Genomic DNA, 20,300 nt, shown 5'->3' with positions numbered 1-20,300 from the left:
TATTCTTAGTCACATACATTATGCTGAACTAGACCGTGTAATAGGGAAGCGCTCACCACCCCCATTAGGATATAAAAACCAGACACCTCCTTTGTTAAGGGATTTCTCTTCTCTGAGGGCTTTTGCTTCTGGGCCTCCTTCACTCTCAGTCTATCATAATGGCTACCTTACATTCCTTGCTTTTAAAACATGATTTATTTTTACTTTATGTCTACGAGTGTTTTTGTCTGCATGTATAAATATGTGCATCATATGCGCTCCTGGTACCTGAGGAGGCAAGAACAGGGCACTGGATCACCTGGAACTAGAGTTATGGATGGCTATAAGTTTCCATGCAGGTGCTGGGAACTGAACCTGGGTCCTCTGCAAGAACAGCAAGTGCTCTTAACCACTAAGCCATCTCTCCAGCTCCTCTATTAATGAGGCTTGTATTTGGGTTGTACCCTTTAAACCCTTGTTTTGTTGTTTGTATAATTGTCCTGTTCTTTTCCTTCCTTCCTTCTGTCTGTCTGTATGTATGTAGGGTGTTTTGCCTATATGCTTAAGCATCATGTGTATGCAATGCCTGCAGAAGCCAGAAGAGGGCATCATCTCCCCTGGGACTGGGGTTACAGACAGTTGTGAGCCACCATAGGGGTGCTGGGCATTGAACCTGGGTCCTCTGGAAGGGAAGCCAATGCTCTGCCTCTTGGGCTGTTTCTCTAGCCCAGTCCTTTGTAATGCTCCCTCACCTCAAGGCCCAATCATGGTGTCGAGAACCTTTCTCCTAGTAAAGTTACTTCCTGAAAAGTAAGTGTATGTCAGCTCCTTTTCCAACCCAACCATCTCTATTCCATCCTTATATCTAAAGGGGTGGCCTCCTAGGAATCTGGATTTGCAACAAGCACTTCAGATGATTCTGGCGCCAGCAGGCCAGGCCCTACGCCTGGAGTTGGGAAACTAGGCTTGGAGTCTGCCATGTGTCTCTGAGCACTTCCTTAACCGAATCTGTTTCCTTTCATTCAAGTGGGAGGTTGCGCCACCAGAGGACCTGGAGGATCCAGCAGGGTGAAGAATGTGATGAATGAACGTTCACACCGTAAACGTTCCATGTGTTTTGAATGGCAGAAAACTTTTATGACTCCAAAAAGCAAGCTGAGGTGGAGGAAGCGATAAAGAGAAATGGTAGGGGTGGCAAGCTCCCCTTCTCCAGAGGCGTGTCTACTGATCAGCGTCAGCTGCGGAGCAGCCGTGGGGGAAGACAGCGACATGTCACTTTAAAGGCAGCGCGGATTCTCAGAACCCCCTCCCGCTCCCCCCCACACACACACACCGCTTCCAACTCCCATAAGCTTCAGGCAATATGACAATGCCGATCTCCTTCACGGCAGCGATACGGTACAGCCATTGCAATTGCGGCTCCATTCGCTAAGAGATCCGCTTATAAAAGGTTGTACAAATGTCCTTTGTCCATCCATTCCAAGTCCCACTGGATTCCCAGATGCTTGTTGTGGTAATTTGAATGAGAATGACCCCCCCCCTAGTCTCATACATTTGAATGCTTGGTCCCCAGTTAGTGGAACAGGTTGGGAACGATTAGGAGGTGTGGCCTTGTTGTTGGAGGTGTGGCCTTGTTGTTGGAGGTGTGGCCTTGTTGGAGGTGTGGCCTTGTTGGAGGAGGTGTGGCCTTGGCTGGAGGAGGTAGGTCACTGGGAATAGGTTTCGTGGGTTTCAAAAGCCCACACCAGGCCCAGTCTCTCCCTCTGCTGCCCTGTGGATCAGAATGTCAAGCTCTCCGCGGCTGCTCTAGTGCTCTGCCTGTCTTCTTCCCACCATGGTGATCATGGACTAATCCTCTGACTCTGTAAGCAGAGCCTCCAATTAAATGCTTTCTTTTATAAGAGTTGCCTTGGTTACAGTGTCTCTTCACAGCAATGAAAACTCTAAGACACCCTGCTCCTTCCAGCTACTTCTTACATACCCTTGCACCCAAAGCTGAATGCCATTCCCCCCACCATTGCTTTCTATAGGTCTCCCTGCTCCCTCCTCAGCTACCTCGGTGATGCTCAGGATACTCATTCTCCACCCGGCACTTGTTATCTTCTCCCCAGTGGGGAGAGTTTGAGAACAGATAACATCTTTCCTTCTGTCATCCAGAGACTGGCCCAAAGTAGGTGCTCAGTAGATCTTAACTGAGCTAAAGAGGAAAAGAGGCACTGGTGGTCTCTGCCCAAGGGCAAGCCAATTGCTTGTTCCTTGCCTGTGTCCTGTTAGCAAGCTGAACAACCCAGGCAGATGGAGCCAGAGAAGTGGCTCAGTGGTTAAGAGCACTAGTTGCCCCCACAGAGGACCCGGGTTCAGTTTCTAGGACCCACATGGGGGCTCACAACCCAAGCGTTCTGGGACTCTCTTCTGACTTCTTGTGGACATCTGCATCCACATGCACACATAATTAAAAATAGAATAAATCTTAAAAAAATGAAAATCAGAAGGGGAAGTTGGAAATGGAGAAAAAAGAAACAATATAACTACTCGTTAAGAGAACACAGGTATAGGACTTATTTAGACTTCAAATTCCTGTTGTTACCTGCTGAGCTTAAACAAATAATTTGGTCACACACACAAGTGGATGGAGAGAGACTGGGACTCGGCTAACAGAGTGCCACTAGGTGACATATAACCATCACTGTGCACAGAGCCCAGCGTGTGACAAACAAAAGCCACAGCCACTACTGACTAGAATCTAGTTAGGAAGAAGGGAAACTACAGGGGAGAAATGTGTGTTCCAACAGAGGAGAAATGGAAGGAAGGACAGAAAGGGGGGAGACATGGGAAGAACCAGATACACAAAGGAAGTAAAAATAAACGACATCTTCTTCAGGAGCTGGGACAAGTATCCCACACTTAATCCTTGAGGAATTTTCTCTTGATCTTTTCATTCTATCACTCATTCCCTACAAGTCCCCAGGGAAGTATAAAAATAAATCCAGACAACGACCGTGACGCTTTGAAAGTCTGGTCTGTTAAGAGGTCTGACCGCTGGGTCCCTTGCTCGTGGTCAGTGGGTGACGCCTGGAAGAAGGGATGCCTAGGTTTTAAAAATTATGTGGAAAACCAGAAACCTAGTATTAGGACGGGTGTCTCATTAGGAGGGAATAACAGAAGTTATCTAGGGAAGTGTAGGGGTGAGGCAGACCCTCGGGTCCCTGGCAGAGGAAATAAGATGAAAAACCTTTCACTTATGACTTCCTTCTGACCTTCAGACTATGACCTTCAGACGATGACCTTCAGACAATGACCTTCAGACTATGACCTTCAGACTCTGCCAGCACAGCTTTAAGTGTTGCTACTGAGTACCAGCTGTTCAGGTTTTAATGTGAAATGTCCATGGCTGGAGTCAGTTTTGTAGTTACATTGGTCCCTTTGGGACCCAGACAACCTCGGCCAAAGAAATTTGTAGATTAGCTACTAAGTGAGCTGACTGGGTGTACAGCACACGAAATGCTTTCTAGATTTTATCAGTTTCATGGCAGGAAGTGTGTTGGGGGAGGTCAAAGGAAGTTGCCCATGCCATGAATAAATGCAGTGAATACAATGGTAACTTCCCTCAGTCCTTCAGTTGTGGACCTCTCTGGCATCCCACTGCTTTAAAGTTCAAAGTCAAATCTCCCCAGTGAGACCCTTCAAGCACTGTACAATTCTATCTTTTCCCTGCTGTTTTCCTCATCTGCTCACTATTTAAGACATCCAGTTCTCCAGGCATATACACATACTATGCCTTTCCACATCTTGGTCTGAGTTCCTCTTGTTTCTGCCACCTAGAATAGCCTTCACTTCATCCATTCATTTAATGTTTCTTTTTAAGGGTGTGTGTGTGTGTGTGTGTGTGTGTGTGTGTGTGTGTGTGTGTATGTGTGTGATAGCCAGGTCATGAGAATTCAGCATGAAGGAAAGTCAAGCAAAGATTCTTTGCTTTTGCTTAGCTTAATTCCCTTTATTTCCCTTACAGAGAGAAGTTAAATGCATACTTTCAGCAAAACATGCTGTGTTACAACATGCTAATACAGCGACGTTAATGTTAATACCCTAAGGAAGGGTAAAAAGCTATTGGGTTATTCGATGGGAGCCTAAATCTGGTTTACCGGGTTTGTAGAGTCTTGTTGGGCCAGGGCTATTCAAAGAGCTGTGGATAACTAATTGTGTTCCATATCTCTCTGCAACTGATCAGATCTGTAAAATCTCTAAGCTAAAAGAGGTGATCCCTAGAACCAAAATTCTGTTCTCAGGACCCACAGCAGGCAGCTCACAATGCCAGTAACTCCAAGTCTGGGAGACACAACCTTCTGGATCCCAAGGGAACACACATACACACAAAATTTTAATATAGTAATAAAAATACATCTTAAAAAAAGGCCAGGTATAGCAGTGTGTATCTATAATCCCAGCACCAGTAAGTGGAGACAAGAACCTCTGTATGGCTTGCTCAACAGCCAGGCTGGATGAATCAGTGATCAGACAGAGATGATAGATAGATACATAGATACATAATAGATAGATAGATAGATAGATAGATAGATAGATAGATAGATAGATAGACAGATAGACAGATAGAATAAAATATTTTTAATCAAGGAAGGAAAATGTGTCTTGAATATGCATTGCACTATCCTGTGGTCTGAGCTCCTAGAATGAATGAAAAGAGAAGAGAATGGAAAGTGAGCGGACCACCAGCATTCATTTCTCTCTGTTTCTTGACTGTAGCAATGTGACCAGACAACCTCCCTGTACTGGTTGGTAGGTTTTTGTCAACCTGACACAAACTAGAGTCACTTTGGGAAAGGGAACACCAATTCAGGAATTACTTTCATCACACTGGCCTTTGATCATGTCTGTGGGGCATTTTCTTAATTAATAATTGATGGGGAATGACCCAGCCCACTGTGGGTGGCACCACCTCTGGACAGGTCTAGGATTGTATAATAAAGCAGCTGTGGGAGCCGTGGGGAGCAAGCCAGTAAGCAGTGTTTCTCCACGGCCTCTGCTTCAGTTCCTGCTTTTAAGTTCCTGCCTTGGCTTCCCTCAGTAATGGACTGTCACTTGGAAGTGTGAGCCAAATAAACACGTTCCTTCCCAAGTTGCTTCTGATCAGTGTTTTATCACACCAGCAGAGTAGCTGACTAGAACACTCCCACCGCCTCACCATCACACCATCCATCCCACCATCCATCCCACCATCCCACCATCCATCCCACCATCCATCCCACCATCACACCATCTCACCATCCCACCATCCCACCATCACACTATCCATCCCACCATCCCACCATCCCACCATCCATCCCACCATCCCACCATCACACCATCCATCCCACCATCACACCATCTCACCATCCCACCATCCATCCCACCATCCCACCATCTCACCATCCATCCCACCATCCCACCATCCCACCATCCATCCCACCATCCATCCCACCATCCATCCCACCATCCCACCATCTCACCATCCATCCCACCATCCATCCCACCATCCCACCATCTCACCATCCATCCCACCATCCCACCATCCCACCATCCATCCCACCATCCATCCCACCATCCATCCCACCATCCCACCATCTCACCATCCATCCCACCATCCATCCCACCATCACACCATCCCACCATCCATCCCACCATCCCACCATCTCACCATCCATCCCACCATCCCACCATCCCACCATCCATCCCACCATCCATCCCACCATCACACCATCTCACCATCCATCCCACCATCCCACCATCCCACCATCACACTATCCATCCCACCATCCCACCATCCCACCATCCATCCCACCATCCATCCCACCATCTCACCATCCATCCCACCATCCCACCATCCCACCATCCATCCCACCATCCCACCATCCCACCATCCATCCCACCATCCATCCCACCATCACACCATCCATCCCATCATCCCACCATCCCACCATCCATCCCACCATCACACCATCTCACCATCACACCATCTCACCATCCCACCATCCATCCCACCATCTCACCATCCCACCATCCCACCATCCCACCATCCCACCATCCCACCATCCCACCATCCATCCCACCATCCCACCATCCCACCATCCATCTCACCATCCATCTCACCATCCATCCCACCATCCATCCCACCATCACACTATCCATCCCACCATCCCACCATCCCACCATCCCACCATCCCACCATCCATCCCACCATCCCACCATCCATCCCATCATCCCACCATCCCACCATCCATCACACCATCCCACCATCCCACCATCCCACCATCCATCTCACCATCCATCTCACCATCCATCCCACCATCCATCCCACCATCACACTATCCATCCCACCATCCCACCATCCCACCATCCCACCATCCCACCATCCATCCCACCATCCCACCATCCATCCCATCATCCCACCATCCCACCATCCATCACACCATCCCACCATCCCACCATCCCACCATCCCACCATCCATCCCACCATCCATCTCACCATCCATCCCACCATCCATCCCACCATCACACTATCCATCCCACCATCCCACCATCACACCATCCATCCCACCATCTCACCATCCCACCATTCCACCATCCATCCCACCATTCCACCATCTCACCATCTCACCATCCCACCATCCCACCATCCATCCCACCATCCCACCATCCCACCATCTCACCATCCCATCCTCCATAATAAACAGTATCTCTTCTTAAGCTGTGAGCCAAAACAAGCTCTTCCTTCTATAAACTGCTTTTGTGAGGTAATACTGTCACAGCAGCGAGAAAAGTTAACACAAATAACAACATCACACAGTGGTTCTAAGGAGATTCGAATCTCCTTCCTGAAATCCAGTGAAACAACTAATACTTTCACCTCTCAAAATGTGCTTCTCTGCAGCCTCCTGCCAGCTCGGTGAGCAAGGACCATGTTTCTCTACTCAAGACGGAATTTCACCTTCAGGATTACAGGTATTCAGGCTTTGCTATAAATGAACGGCTCCTCCTGCACTCTGTCCAGTGATTCCTACCGCCTGTTCTGCAGAGGAGAAACCCTGAGACAGCTGATTAAGGAAGCAAAGACTAAAGAAGCAGAGCCCGGGCTTCAGTGTCTGGCCAATCTAGTGTAATGCCCGGAAGTCCCTTCCATCTTCCCTCCACGCATGCAGCTCATCAATTCTCAGGTCTCTGCCCTTGGCGCTTCGCAAACTCCCACGAATGTTGGGCCACTGAGTGATTTCAGACATGAATCTGCTGTTTGGTGATGATGCCCAGGGTCAGCTTTTATGCAATCAAGCAAATATTTGTTATGCTCCCTTGACGTAACCTATGCTATATATAGTGCTGGGGAAAGTATGTAGGAAAGCATAACTCACTTCATCTTGAACATTTACCGAGCGTCTTCTTACACCAGCCCAGTGCTAGAACAAAGGTCGATGCGACTCTATGGTAAAGAAACACTGTGCTGTGAAGGAACACTGATAAAGCCAGAAACAGACTAGAAATGAAGTATGATGTGCCATACAAACAAGTCAAACAGCATTGCCCTAGGAGCAGGTGGGTGGGTAAGAGGACTTCCTGGAGGAGGCAACCTTAGTAGATGTGATGTTTATCAGGACACAGAGTGGGAGAAGGGGATGCAGGAGAGATGAGGACATTTCAGACACAGAGACCTGCAGGAAGGAACGCAGTGGGATGAGAACTGGCGTGTCTTTGGGGTGCAAAGAAAACCAGAGAGGGGAGTCTGCCTAGGAGGCAGATTGTGGGGGACTGGAGGCCACGTCTCAGAGCCCAGTACATGCCTTGCTTCTGAGGGCAGACCCTGAGAAGGTAGCCCTCCCAGGGGGCTTGGGATATTAAGGACTACACAATTTGTAATCTCCATGACTCCTTTAGTAATGGCTGCCACATAAACCATGCAGGCCACAGGGGGCAGGTGCCCTCGAACACGCTTCCTAGAATTGCACGCTCACCTCTCTTGTTCAAGAGGACATATTATGAAAGGGGCAGCTGGGAATCATCTATATTCTTTGGTAAGAATTGTATTCTTTGGGGTTGCATGTAGCAAACTTTCTCCTATAATGTCTGACAACAATTTCTGTGTGTCTAAGTCGGCAGCTGAGACTCACGGTGCACTGGAAAGTCTTTGGGGTCTCACAAACGTACTAAGCCTGTTTGTTCCACTGGCCATGCATCGTCTCTTTGGAGTCTCCTCAAGGAATTCCCCTTCCATTTTGCACCGTGTACCTGGTGGTATGTATACCATAAAAACAACAAGGGATGAAAGGTAGCATTCACATGACTCAAAACACCAAGGACCCAATGAATCGAGGTTGATCTTCCTCAACTGCTAAAGAAAAGGACTAAAATGAATGAGCAGAGCTAGCTCCACTTAGGAGTCATTTTGCATGCCGTAGGCCAGCCTCCCGAGAAGCCGGCTTAGGGACTCCTGTCCTGAGTCATAACACGAAAAAGATGGGAACCCCCGAACCTTCCTTCTGCCTGTGGCTGATCAGGACTGAGTGTCTACAGTAGCCACCGTCACTGCCCACGATTCCTTCATGCCTCCTCCCCTCAGATCACTGGGAAACTTCTCCAAGTTTGTCAAAATTAGATTATAAGACCACTCCACAGAGGCTAATTCTGGACAATGACACATGCTCTGGGCAGTATCTTATAGATCTCTAGTCCTCAATAAAGGCTGTTATTCATAGTAATAATAACAGTCCCCCGGGGCTCCGCTGCGATCCCGCTCGCCATACAGTGGAATGCAGCAGAGAGAAGGTTGGCACGCTTCCCAATTAAGAGAATTCTGTTGTAAAGGGCCCCGGAGGGCCTCCTCAAAGAATGCCTCAGGCACAGCATTGTGCCAGTTCAGTTTAGTGCATAGTGTTTACTGAGCGACTGCACTATGCCAGACAGTCAAGGTAGCCGTAGAGTGCCAGGAGGGAGGTCGTCTCGGAGCTCTTGTGGACTTACTCTCACGTGTAGTTTTCTGATCCCCCCTTTCCTAGCAGTTTCCCCCTGAAAACACGTGGGAAGAATTCCATGCAAAACTAGTTCAAGGACTCAGCTATCTCAATCATCTTTACTATCCTTGAAATTCTCAACTACATCTCTGGCTTATCTAGTGTTACACACACACACACATACACACACACACACACACCACACACACTGATGATGGTGATACAATATTTACTGAGTTATTTCGGTGAGCTGGACACCCCATAAACATTACAGACTGTTTTGTTTGAGCCTCACAACAAGCTCAGGAAACGGAGGCCATTCTCATCCCCTTATGGAGCTCAGAGTGAAATCACACTACCAGTAGAAGGTGGAGTTCGAGTCAAACCCAGATCATGGAACACCTGCCTGCCATGTCCCATCCTAACAACTGGGCTAATTTCCATCTAAATTACCTGCCCTGCCTTCCCTTGGCAAAGCCTCACCAGGAGAAGCTGGCCACTTGGGTGTGAGGTGACTGGATGCTCATGGGACAATGGTTACGCTGGGAGTTGATTTAAGTAGTTGGCGTAATTCTTACGGTTCCGGTTTAAATTCTGAAGGGAATGAGCAGGCACCTGGCACTAGCTGCTGCTACTGAGCATGCGCTTCAGCTACTTCCTCAGCATTAGAAGGTGACTAGGGCCAGCATCCCTGAACCTTGATCACTATATAAGGGAGAGGAAGACAGAGGTGAGCGAGAGGAGGAAAGGAACAGATGGATGAGATACAGTTTTCCTCCTCCTCAAGCCGGTGGCAGATAATTGACTCTTTTTTAAAATCTAATTATTTTAGTCTGGCAAGGACAGATTGGTGGATTCAGAGACACCTGCCAGCGCACTGTTGTTTAGAAGCCAAGAGAGTGGAGGGCGGAGGCAAAGGCAAGAAAGAATTGTGCTGGAAAAAGCAGTCATTTCCTTCCTGAAATGTTAAAAAGGAGTAGTTAGAAGTGGGTAGTGTGTAGAAATACTAATTTACAACAAAATATTAGGAGGTCTTTATTAATTACCCCACGGGAGCTGCTTAGTTCCTATGTAATTAGTAATGAAAACTATTTATGATGACACCCAACTGTCTTTATTGTTCCTATGGTCTTGTAATAGATTCATAGAGCCTTACAGCTGCAGACACAGACACCTCTCAGACTCCACCCTATTTTTATATGAGACAACTGTAGACCAGAGACCATAAGAACATTAGCACCATTGAGAGCAAGATGGATTTCCATGTGCACAGCTCTCTACAAACCATGATTTAAAACCCATCCATTAACTCTCATAGGGAAGTCATATTATTCCATTTTACAGAAGAGACAATGGAGGTCCAAGGGTAGGGTAACTGGTCCAAAGTCCCACGATTAGCAAATGCAGTAAAGGGACCTGACTTGCCACTCTGATCCCAAATCCCACTTTGTCTTGACAAAAACTCCTAGGACCAACAAAGTGTGACAGACCTGTATCCAGAACGCCAGTCTCAACTGGTGAGGAGGGCATTGCTCACTTCATCCAGTCCCACCAGAAGCCTGGGATTTCTTCTGTTACCTTCGGTTTCACTGTCTCTTGCTTATGCTGTTCCTGGCATGAGTCACTGTGTCAGGGGCCTCAGCCCACAGTGGTCAGAATCCCCAGACTCTCCAGCGCCTGCCACCATTTGGTCAGAATTCACATATAGAAAGTTATTTCCTTTTTTAGCCAGTAAGTGCCCTTGGCTGTGGCAGTCTCTACTACTGGACTTCTAGCTAGCCAAACAGCACTCTGAGGTCTTGTAGTTGTCACATCATAACAAGGACAACAGAAACAGTCATAGCTAGATGATGGACTCATGGTTTCTAAGAAATACTTGGGCCAGGACTCCGATTTCATTGCTCCCTAGTTGAGTGGTCTCAATTCCCAGCTCAAAAACAAATGGGAATGTTTAGTCAAGGGCACTAAGAATATATGAAGATGTGGAGGCATCTAGAACACTATTTGGCACCTTGGAGGCATTCGTTAGTACCTCGTCTCCTTTTCTGATGTTTCCAGTAAAGACCATCAACCTTGACCCAATCACCCGATTTGACAGTGAACTTGAATTCTCAAGAAACGGGTTAGTGCCACTGCAAGGCTCTCGTGGCACTAGGTACTGGACGGCAACTGTCAGGGACAAGGAAAACATGGCGATTGGAAGGACACTCACGCACCCGTTAGATGTTGCTTAACTGGGCATCAAGACCCTCTGGGCAAGACTGAGGAAGAGAGAGGTGTACGCAGGCCTGCTCAGATCAGGTCCCTCTCGTGCCTGAGGCAGGCTTGCCTCATTCACATCTTTAGCGCCTGAGCATGCTTCATGGGACTGAAGCACTAAAGCCCTTTGGATGTGTTCATAGCTGAAGGCAAAGGAGAAGCCAAGCAGACTAGGTCTACAGGGACGAGAAAGAGGAACTTCTCTACTGTAAACCAGGGGTTAGAGACATCTCAGCCGGCTACTTCTGCCTCCTCCTGAAGCTCTGAACTAAGAACTTTCCAGGCTGGCATAGTTGGGATTCTGGAAGTCCTTTGTAGATGCCCAGTGATAGCATCTCATGAAGGAGGCTCTTTCTGGCTCCAACTATTTTGCTGCGGCTTTAGACAGATGCATTCCCTTCCCTGAACCACAGTGCATTGATCTAAGGAAAAACAGTTAGGTAGAATGGTTGCCAAGGCCTGACAACCCTAAGTGGGTGCGTCTGGGGAGCCTGGGACTTGCCCAGTTATGAGAAGTTGGCAGTTGAGTTTTTGGCAAAGTCCAGAGAAAAAAAACAGACTTTCTAACTCTTAGCGTAGGGGTCAGCAAGAATGGTCCAGAGGGGTTGGGGTGGGAGTTGGGGGGTAGAGGCAGCATCTATAGTCATAAAAAGCAAGCAGTACCTTCTCAGAATTAGGTGTCCTGGCTGGCCTTCACTGAAGAAAAGGCTTTTGTATCAAGTGAGTTGTAATTCAAAGAGCTGGGGGCTGAGGACCGGGTCTGCTGGAGTAGGTCTTATTGCTCTATTGTTGGTTGAACAGCTAGCATGTGGCTGGGTGCTTGTACTCATGGATCCAGACCCTAGTGTTCAACCTGTAACAGTAAATAGTTTTTGTGCAATGCATTCTAAGCCTCACAGAAGAGTTCCTTCTCCTGAAGCTGAGGATCAGAGACATTAAGTAGTTTGCCTAAAGTCACACAGCTAATTTCCAAACACCTGAATTAGACACTGTCATGTCCTCTGTGCTATTTCAATCCCTCTGATTCTGAAACCCCAAAGCTCCCTTTATTTATCAAAGTGAATGGATTGATGGATTTTTTTCTTGCCCATTATTTGCTAGTATGTCAGAAACAATTGATTCAGAAAGCAGCACTAAGCTGTCGGTCATTCACAAGTCAGTCTCTTCCAACAATAGGCAGGAAGCAGGCTATTCTCACAGGAAAATGGGCATCTCTCCTTTCTGGCTAGCTCAACCCTTGAGCCCGGAGCCAGGCCTGCAGGCACCCAGAGAGCTCACACAGACAGCGGCTAAAATCAACTGTGGAATGCTAGTCCTTCGCTGGGAGGAGGAGAGCTTGACCTCAGACCTCCTGGTTCAGGTATTGCAGGTCTCCACGTCCGGTCCTGAGTGACAGACATAGCTCGCCTTGTCCCACTTTAATTGGCAATCCCCAGAGATGTGGTCAGCCAGCACCCTGGAGGCCAGGTGACACTGTGATAGCCTTGGTGACTGCTGGAGTCCATGACTCCCTGCTGCCTGTACCCCCTAGCAGCCAACAGAGGTGAGGAAGAGTCGGCAGGAAGGCAGTGGGCATCTTAAGTGGAGATGCTTAAGTGGAAGCGTCAGGGAAGGATGGGAAGGACGAAAGAAAAACAACCAAGAACAGGGGCAGAGCAGGTGTTATCTCCAACAAGTCTCGGTCCTTTTCTAGGTCTCGGTCTCCTGGTCAAAGGAGTTGGACTGGCCGGTGTGAGACCTCTTCCCGTTTTAATGCCCCGAGACTTTGGGCCAGGGCTGGGAACAGCGATACGAGTGAGGCAGCTAAGAGATGAGAACAGTGACCGGTGTCAGGAACCCAGCCAGACACCGCTGGAGCTCCAAGACAGTGGCAAGGCAGAGCCCCAGGACTCAATGAGTGACGTGGCTCCGTGAACATCACCTGCACAGGAGAAACAGGAGCCAGAGGGTATCCCTCTTGGGGTTTTCCACTCTGTACTACAGACTCCTCACTGGAGCTGCTGAGTGAGGAAAGGACCTGGAGGGGTGGCCGCGGGTTACAGACTCCAAATGTCTCTGCTGGCCCAGGGGTGAGGGTGGAGACCTGACAGGAAGGCAGAAAGTCCAGAGCTGTCCCTAGAGAGCAACAGATCAGGCTGTCTGGGTCAAGACTCCAGGGACAATGGGTAGAGAAGATGGAGGCCACTTAACCCGCTACTGTGAAAGTCAGGCTGGTGTGCCTGCTAGCCCCAGGGCCGGCGAGGTCAGCCTGCACACAGGGGTCCTGGTCTCTCCTCTGCCGAGCATCCCTGGGTTTCAGGTCTCCTGACCCTTAGTGTCTTCCGCTGCCCTTTCTTCTCCCAGGCCAGTCTGGCCATGCTATCCCTAAACCTTGGCCAGGAAGCACCCGTGTTAGTGATGAGGAGTAACCAGGAGTCCCTGTGATGGACATGATGATGGGGCACTGGGAAGAGGAGACGGGAACCAGCTGGATGAAGACTGTGAATCTTTGAGTCAAGTGATGCTTTTTAGGTGGTACTGAGTTGCCTTGGAGCCCATGGAATCACAGTTCTGCATGGTGTTGCTACAAACTGGACCAGAGAGGGTCCTTCTACTTCCTAACTTTTCACAGGAGAACAATGAGAACCAGAAGGAGGAAGTGTCACGCCCAAGGTCACATAGCTGCTCAGGGCACCAGCCCCAGGTTTCCCACCCCCAGGTCTGGGTTCTATTGTCACGTGATCAGAAGCGAGGGAAGGAGCTGATGGAAGCCGCTGCTGCCTCCTCACGCTGCCTTCAGGTAGGATGGAGCCTTCCAGGCCTCCTCCCTCAGATTAACTCTCTGGATCTCATCAGTCTCTTTGACCTGACCTCAGGGGCAGCTGGGATTCTTGTACATGGCCACTGCACAGTGGGGCCATGATACGCAGCAGGAAGCTAAGCAGAGAATATTTTTAAACTGTCCAACATGCCTTATGAAGAAAAAAAAAAACCCCACAACCAACACATTCTCCTAGATGCTGTGGAAAGCATTTCCAAGAGATCCCATGCCTAAAGAAAACATTGTAAAACACTGCTGGGTTTTTGTTTTTAAAGGGCCAATTCCCACTTAGCAAAAGTTCTTGGAAATGGACTAGTGACCCACTTCTTAAGATGCCCCCAGAGCACCGCGATTCCACAGGGACAGACTGCCCCTGGCCCCGCTCGCCTTTCAAGACAGGAATCGGCAGCTTTACCAACCTCCCTATTTAATTTAGCCAAGCTTCACAGTGGCAGGAACAGAGATGGGCAGGGAATCACAGGTACGGAGGGAGACTTGCTCCTTATCCAGCCTCTGGAGAGGCAAGTCTCCGATCTACTTCCCGCTGAGGTGTCGTTTTTTTTTTAGCTTTTAAAGTTCAAGTCCACCCTTACCTGCTTCTCCGCCTCTCCCTGGAGTTGGCGTCTTGGCGCTCTGGCTGCCGTTCAACTGCCCACGGTCATTTGCTCCTGAGCCTGTCAGTTTCCCCTCCCACCCTCTTTTAATCGGTATCCCGAACCCTTCCTCCTCCCACTTCTTCCTCCCCTTGCTCTCCCCACCCCTTTCCCCCTCTGGGTCCCTCCCTCCCCTCCCTCTCTTTTGCGCTCTTAGAATTTTGCGCTCATTTAAAAGTCGCCCCCCCTTCCTCTCCTCCCCCGCCCCGCCGCCTCCCCCCCCCACGCAGCCCGGAGGAAGATACCCCCTCTGCTCCCCCACCCCGCTGCCCTCTGCTGTCCTGGTGACTGTCCTTGTCCTGCCGGGCAGTGCCCTGCGCTCGCTCTTTCCCAGCTGGCTCCGGCACAGCCTCCCTGGGTCTTTTCCTGCCCACCTCTCTGCTGAGGCTTCAGAATTCTGCTTTCCTGAAGCGCCCCCACGGAAAAAATCCCTCTCCCCCATCCCTTTTCTGTCGCCAAAAAAAGAAGGTGTCCGTCCACACAGCCAGCCCTCAGAGAATCCAGGGAAATGTAATTCTTTCACGTCACAGTTGCTTGGCACCCAGAGTGGACACAAGGCTTCACCTGAATGGTGGAAGACCTTGACCTGGCGCTCCAAATGGTGGAGCTGCCTTCCCCACCACCCGGAGTCGTCTCTCTCCCTCGGCTCCTCTAACCGGAAGACGGCACCGTCTGCATGCCTGGTCCCGGGGCTAGGGGCTTCACATATGTGGCCTGTTTTATTCCACTTAATCATTCCAGTTTCTGATTCACCCAGGCAGGCGTTTTTCTGCAATGCCCCCGAGGAAACGGAGGGTCAGAGAAATCGAGTAACAGAATCAGCTGAGTGTCAGGTTAGGCTTAAAAGTTTTAGCCAATGCTAAAATTCACCTCCTTGGGCAATCTAAAGAAGTGGGTAGATGACCCTGGTGTAGCTGAACCAGTGAGGGATCTTAGTATCTGATTCGTCACGGGAGAGCAAATTCAGAAACCGTGGTGCCTCCGTCACCTCAGACCACCTCCTCTTCCGACTTGTACCAATTCCTCTGTTTGAGCTTTAAACCCTGGGTCCAGTGGGGCTGTGACAGATGTCAGAAGTGGGGGTTACTTTAGTCAGAAAAACCAATGACTAAGAGCCCACAGATATGACAGCTGGGGCAAAGAATCTCAGCCAGGGAACCTGAGGGACAGTCTAGACTCCTGGACAGTGTCACATACCACAGCGGTGGCAGGTGCCAGGCCAGCACACAGATCTGCCTCCTGCTCCACATAGCCATCTACTTGGTGCCTTCCCCATCCAGAGCCAGTCACAAATGGACTCTATTTCCCACAGGTGAATAAGCTGAGGGCCAGCAGGAGAGGACAGAACACGGGGCTTCCTGTACTGGACCCCGGGGAAGGGAAATGGCTCTGTGAGAAACAAGTGCAGAGTCTCGATCCCTTAGCAAGAATGTCCTGCGCCAGCCTGCCCAGGTTTGAGTCCTGGCTCTGCCACTTGATGCCCTAACACAGGGCAAGGCACCCTCCAGGAAGCTCGGGTTCTTCATCTGTGTTCTGGGGGTAATGATTTCCACTTCTCAGGGGCGTCCCAAGAACTGATGAAGGTCTGTAAGGTCTGAGGTGAGTGGCTACTACAGGGAGGGGCAATGGGTCTGACTACAGCACACAGCCCAGTGTGGTACAGCATGGAGCCTGCTCCCCGCCTCCCCATGCTGACTGTGGCTGGGATAGAGTTCAGCCCACCACGCCAGCACAGAGAGCCCCGGGTCCCAGTTTCCCTTCCAGGTTGCCCCCATCCTGCGACTTTGTCCCTATTTCCCAGCCCTTCCACACAAGGCACTTGGTTGGGTGCTGGTTAGCCAGAGACAGCCTTAATTACTGGCATTTAGTTTCTGCTTTGGCCACCCCATGATCTATGAGTTAATATTCCATTAAACCCTCTCCCCACTTCCGATCACCCCCAGGTGAGACTTTCTGGGATCTTAACTGGCTGTCTCTGGCCATTTTCCTTTGAATACCTGGAAGGGAAGACATGCCTAGATACAGGCACACTCATGAGGCTAGACAGTCCAGAGCACAGCAGGCACATGCCACCACCTTACCTGGAGAAGAGAGAATAAACCAGCAGAGAAACTGGGTGAGCCGTTAGAGACTCCAGGAAGCCATGCTCAGGGCTCAGCATGGCGTCACGACAGAGCATACTGTGATGCACCCACAATACGTGGTTTTGAAGGACTTTGGCACCATGGTCTATTTCTTGCCAGACTCTCTCTGGCACTAAGGCCAGGATTCTGACAAAAGTAAGGAAAATGTCATTCAACCTGTAGGTCCGGAGTAATTTTCTAAAGGGACCCAGTACAGCTTGTCACCACAGACCAGAGAACATCACAAGCAGATTCCTGATGCCCTAGAAAGAAATCCACACAAGGGCTGGGGGCAGAACAATAGTTCTGCGGTGCCCTCTCCTTTCCTCCTCATGTTCAGTGGAGGAAAGAGCCCTAGAAAGAGGCATTGAGGGTGGGCTCCACATGTTAAAGATGGTACTGCAAAGCCAGCTCTGCTCAGCACCATGCCAACATACTTCGCAATTTTTTCACTTTGAGATGAAAAAATAGAAAAATGATCTTTTTTAAAAGATTTACTTTCTTTTTAATTATTTGTATGTGTGTGTATTTGTGCGGAGATGTGTGCACATGAGTGCAGTGCCTATCCAGGCCAGGAGAGGGTGCCAGATCTCCCTGGATCTGGAGTTACAGTTACAGTTACAGCTGACAGTCATGATAGCTAGGAACTAGGGTCCTCTGTAAGACCAGCAAGTGCTCTGAACTACATTGAGCCATCGTTCCAGCCCATAGAAAAACAATCTCATGAAAACCATATGAAATATATATATACATACACATATACACACACACACATATACACACACACACACATATCACAGCCTTGACGAAGACTCATTGGCCACCTCTTTGGACTCAGTCAACACTGAGAAACAAAAGCCACGAGGAACTGCTGTTCTAATTGCAAAATAGAGTTCTTAATTATAAAAACAATTGATATAAACACAGTATTGTATATATAATAAATTGCTAAATCATGTGAGGGAAAAATCCTTTGTAAGAGTGTGATTGATGTGTTATAGCAAAGGAGTGAACGTTTTTACTTCACAGTGCTGGCGGATAAACAGGATGATATTATTCCCATTTTAGTGTAAAGAAGTTCAGACTCAAAGAAGTTGAGTAACTTGCCCAAGGTTATTTAAGACATGGAGAAAAGTTCTACCTGAGGCGAAGGGTCATCACTTTGTCCCACAGCTGTAAAGAAAGTAGAGACCCCACTGGCCTAGTAAGAAAGGGGCACGGGATACCCCAAGTAAGAGCATGAAAGGAATGGGTGCCACTCCTGACAGGAGGACTGTTCCCTGTAACTGCAGGGGTGACTCAGCACCGCCTGAGATTCCCACATTCTCCACTGAGGTTCTTAAAGGTGGCATCTCAAAACTCGCTTCTTTCCCCCTCTTTAGAAGCAAGGGGGTGGGAGGAGACATATTTTCCATGTCCCCTTCACCCGGTGAATCTCTGGCTCTTCAGGTTTCCCTCTCAAGATACTGCGGTCCAGATGTTTGAACAGCCACCTCCTTTACATACATGAGAACACGTGCAAGTAATTTCTGCCAGCGCTAATTGCAAGAGCAAAAGGAGTCCCCAGCGCCTAATTGGAGGGTGTAAATGGGTAATTGGAGCTGTGGTTAGTGGGCTGAGGTCACACTTCTCTGCTGGTTGGGATGCAAACAGGGCAGCCTTAAGCCATTCCTTTAGGACTTTTACTTTCCCCAACGGTGGTCAGGAAAAGGGACAAGAACACCTTGTTCGGAGAAGCAGAAAGAAAAAGAAACATGGACTCCCTCGATCCTGTTCCTTCATTCTCTATTCTCATCACATTTCAAGTGCTAATCCCAAAAGACAAGGTTAAAATCGTGTCCTGACCTAATCGGGCTTAGGGGTCCTCTGAACTCTTTTGAGGTGGCCTGAGCCAAAGAAGAGGAGGAAGAGCAGGACTCACCATCCTCACCCTCATAGTCATCATCACCACCCCTAACACCAAGCCATCTGGATTCTTTCCCACTGAAGTCAGACTATGGGGCAAATACTAGGTCCGTGAGAGTCCAGGACTGGACATTTCATTCTATAACAAAAATGTGGGATCTTTGCCTGGGGCATCTTGGGCCAGTCAGCGTTTGCTCTCCAAGTCCAGGAAACCCCTGAAACTAAACTATTGAAAATCTTAAACATTGTGCCTCTTACAGACAAGGTCTAGAGATTACAACCTACCTACCTTCCCTCCTTCTTTCCTTCTCTCCTTTCTTCCTCCCTTCCTTTCTTCCCAGGGACGGCATATGAAAAGCCTGACGTGTTGCCAGTGGAATCTATGCTGGAGGTACCCGAGACCGAGGACTTCAATCCCTCCAGGCCTGCCCCGCCTGCCGGATATTCCACTAAGCCAAGGAAAAAAACAACCCTTGTGTCCTGAGGGCAGACTTTATGGCGTACGCATGTCATGTTCTCACCCATCCAACTGTCACCGGTTCTTGTGATCCTCCTACTCTATTGTTCTTTATGATTTTCTTTCTCTCTCCTGCAGTGGCTTCCATGACATTAGAAATGATTCTGAGATTGTGACAACGGCAGGAGTTAGAGCTGCTATGCAGGTCATGGGGAAAACCCAGAAGGCTGGTGGCAGAAAACTAGATGGAGTGACATATAGATGGGACAGAAGACAAGAGTGGTCCAGAACTAGTCAGAAGACAGCTTGACGAGTTACAGAGAGATGAAGAAGGACTTAAGCTGGGAGGAAGCTGAAGTCTGGAACCTTAAACCATTGCTTGTATTTCTGGGCTTTCTGAGAAACCGCAAGTAGATGGCCTCTGGGGTGATAACCTCAGATGCTCTGATAATTATTAACCTGTGAAATAAGCTGGTATACTTTGGCTTTCTTCCTGGGAGCTATGTGCAATCAAGGGGCACGGGGTACACTTTGCTGATTTCCAAAAAGAACTTTCGAAACTACTGTGAAAAACCCAATCACCTGCTGAATGTTCTCATCCCCCATTTCCTTGTATTATTACAATAAAAGACTGGAGTTGAGTCGGATCGGGAGAAGGCGGAGAAGACACACATCTCCAGATCTGACAAGACTCGTCAGCTTGCACCAACCCGTGTGTCCGAGTCTTTTCTTGTGACTGCCAGGCGTCCCTGCCCTTCGAGACCCTCGAGACTGCTGAGGCTGGTCCCCAGCACTTCCTCCCTCCCTTCCTTCCTTCCCCTTCCTTCTTCCTTCCTTCCTTCCTTCTCCCTTCCTTCCTTCCTTCCATCCTCTTCCTTCCTTCCATCCTCTTCCTTCCATCCTCTTCCTTCCATCCTTCCTTCCTTCCTCCCTCCCTCCCTCCTTCCCTCCCCTCTTCCTTCCTTCCTTCCTTCCTCCCTCCCTTCTTCCTTCCTTCCTTCATTCCTCCCTCCCTTCTTCCTTCCTTCCTTCTTCCTTCCTTCCTTCATTCCTCCCTCCCTCCCTTCTTCCTTCCTTCCTTCTTCCTTCCTTCCTTCCTTCCTTCCTCCCTCCCTCCCTTCTTCCTTCCTT

The 20,300-nt window shown here is 49.0% G+C and overlaps 1 protein-coding gene and 1 long non-coding RNA gene across 6 annotated transcripts in view; one reads left to right on the top strand and one right to left on the bottom strand.

Annotated features, from left to right (window-relative positions):
• Window positions 1-20,300, bottom strand: part of Gja5 (gap junction protein alpha 5) — a 68,139-nt gene that overhangs the window by 4,779 nt on the left and 43,060 nt on the right. The window contains exon 1 of one of the 5 annotated variants that reach the window (XM_016001156.3): window positions 19,002-19,135. The exons of 1 other annotated variant lie outside the window; for it this stretch is intronic. The gene's annotated coding sequence lies outside the window, so the exon portion shown is untranslated. Of the gene's footprint in view, window positions 1-14,624; window positions 14,751-16,765; window positions 16,897-18,997; window positions 19,136-20,300 lie in introns of those variants that run through there. 3 more of the 5 variants (XM_016001157.3, XM_076574624.1, XM_006982599.4) reach the window with 3 other exon arrangements.
• LOC121830245 (uncharacterized) lies at window positions 15,153-19,878 on the top strand. Its single transcript, XR_013052232.1, has 3 exons — window positions 15,153-16,283; window positions 18,257-18,398; window positions 19,054-19,878. It is a non-coding gene; the product is annotated as an uncharacterized LOC121830245 (long non-coding RNA).

This window comes from Peromyscus maniculatus, chromosome 6 (assembly GCF_049852395.1).
Source record: "Peromyscus maniculatus bairdii isolate BWxNUB_F1_BW_parent chromosome 6, HU_Pman_BW_mat_3.1, whole genome shotgun sequence".
NCBI classification, from domain to species: domain Eukaryota; kingdom Metazoa; phylum Chordata; class Mammalia; order Rodentia; family Cricetidae; genus Peromyscus; species Peromyscus maniculatus.
Note: the sequence above shows the minus strand (reverse complement) of the source record. Positions and strands in the feature narration are given on the sequence as shown.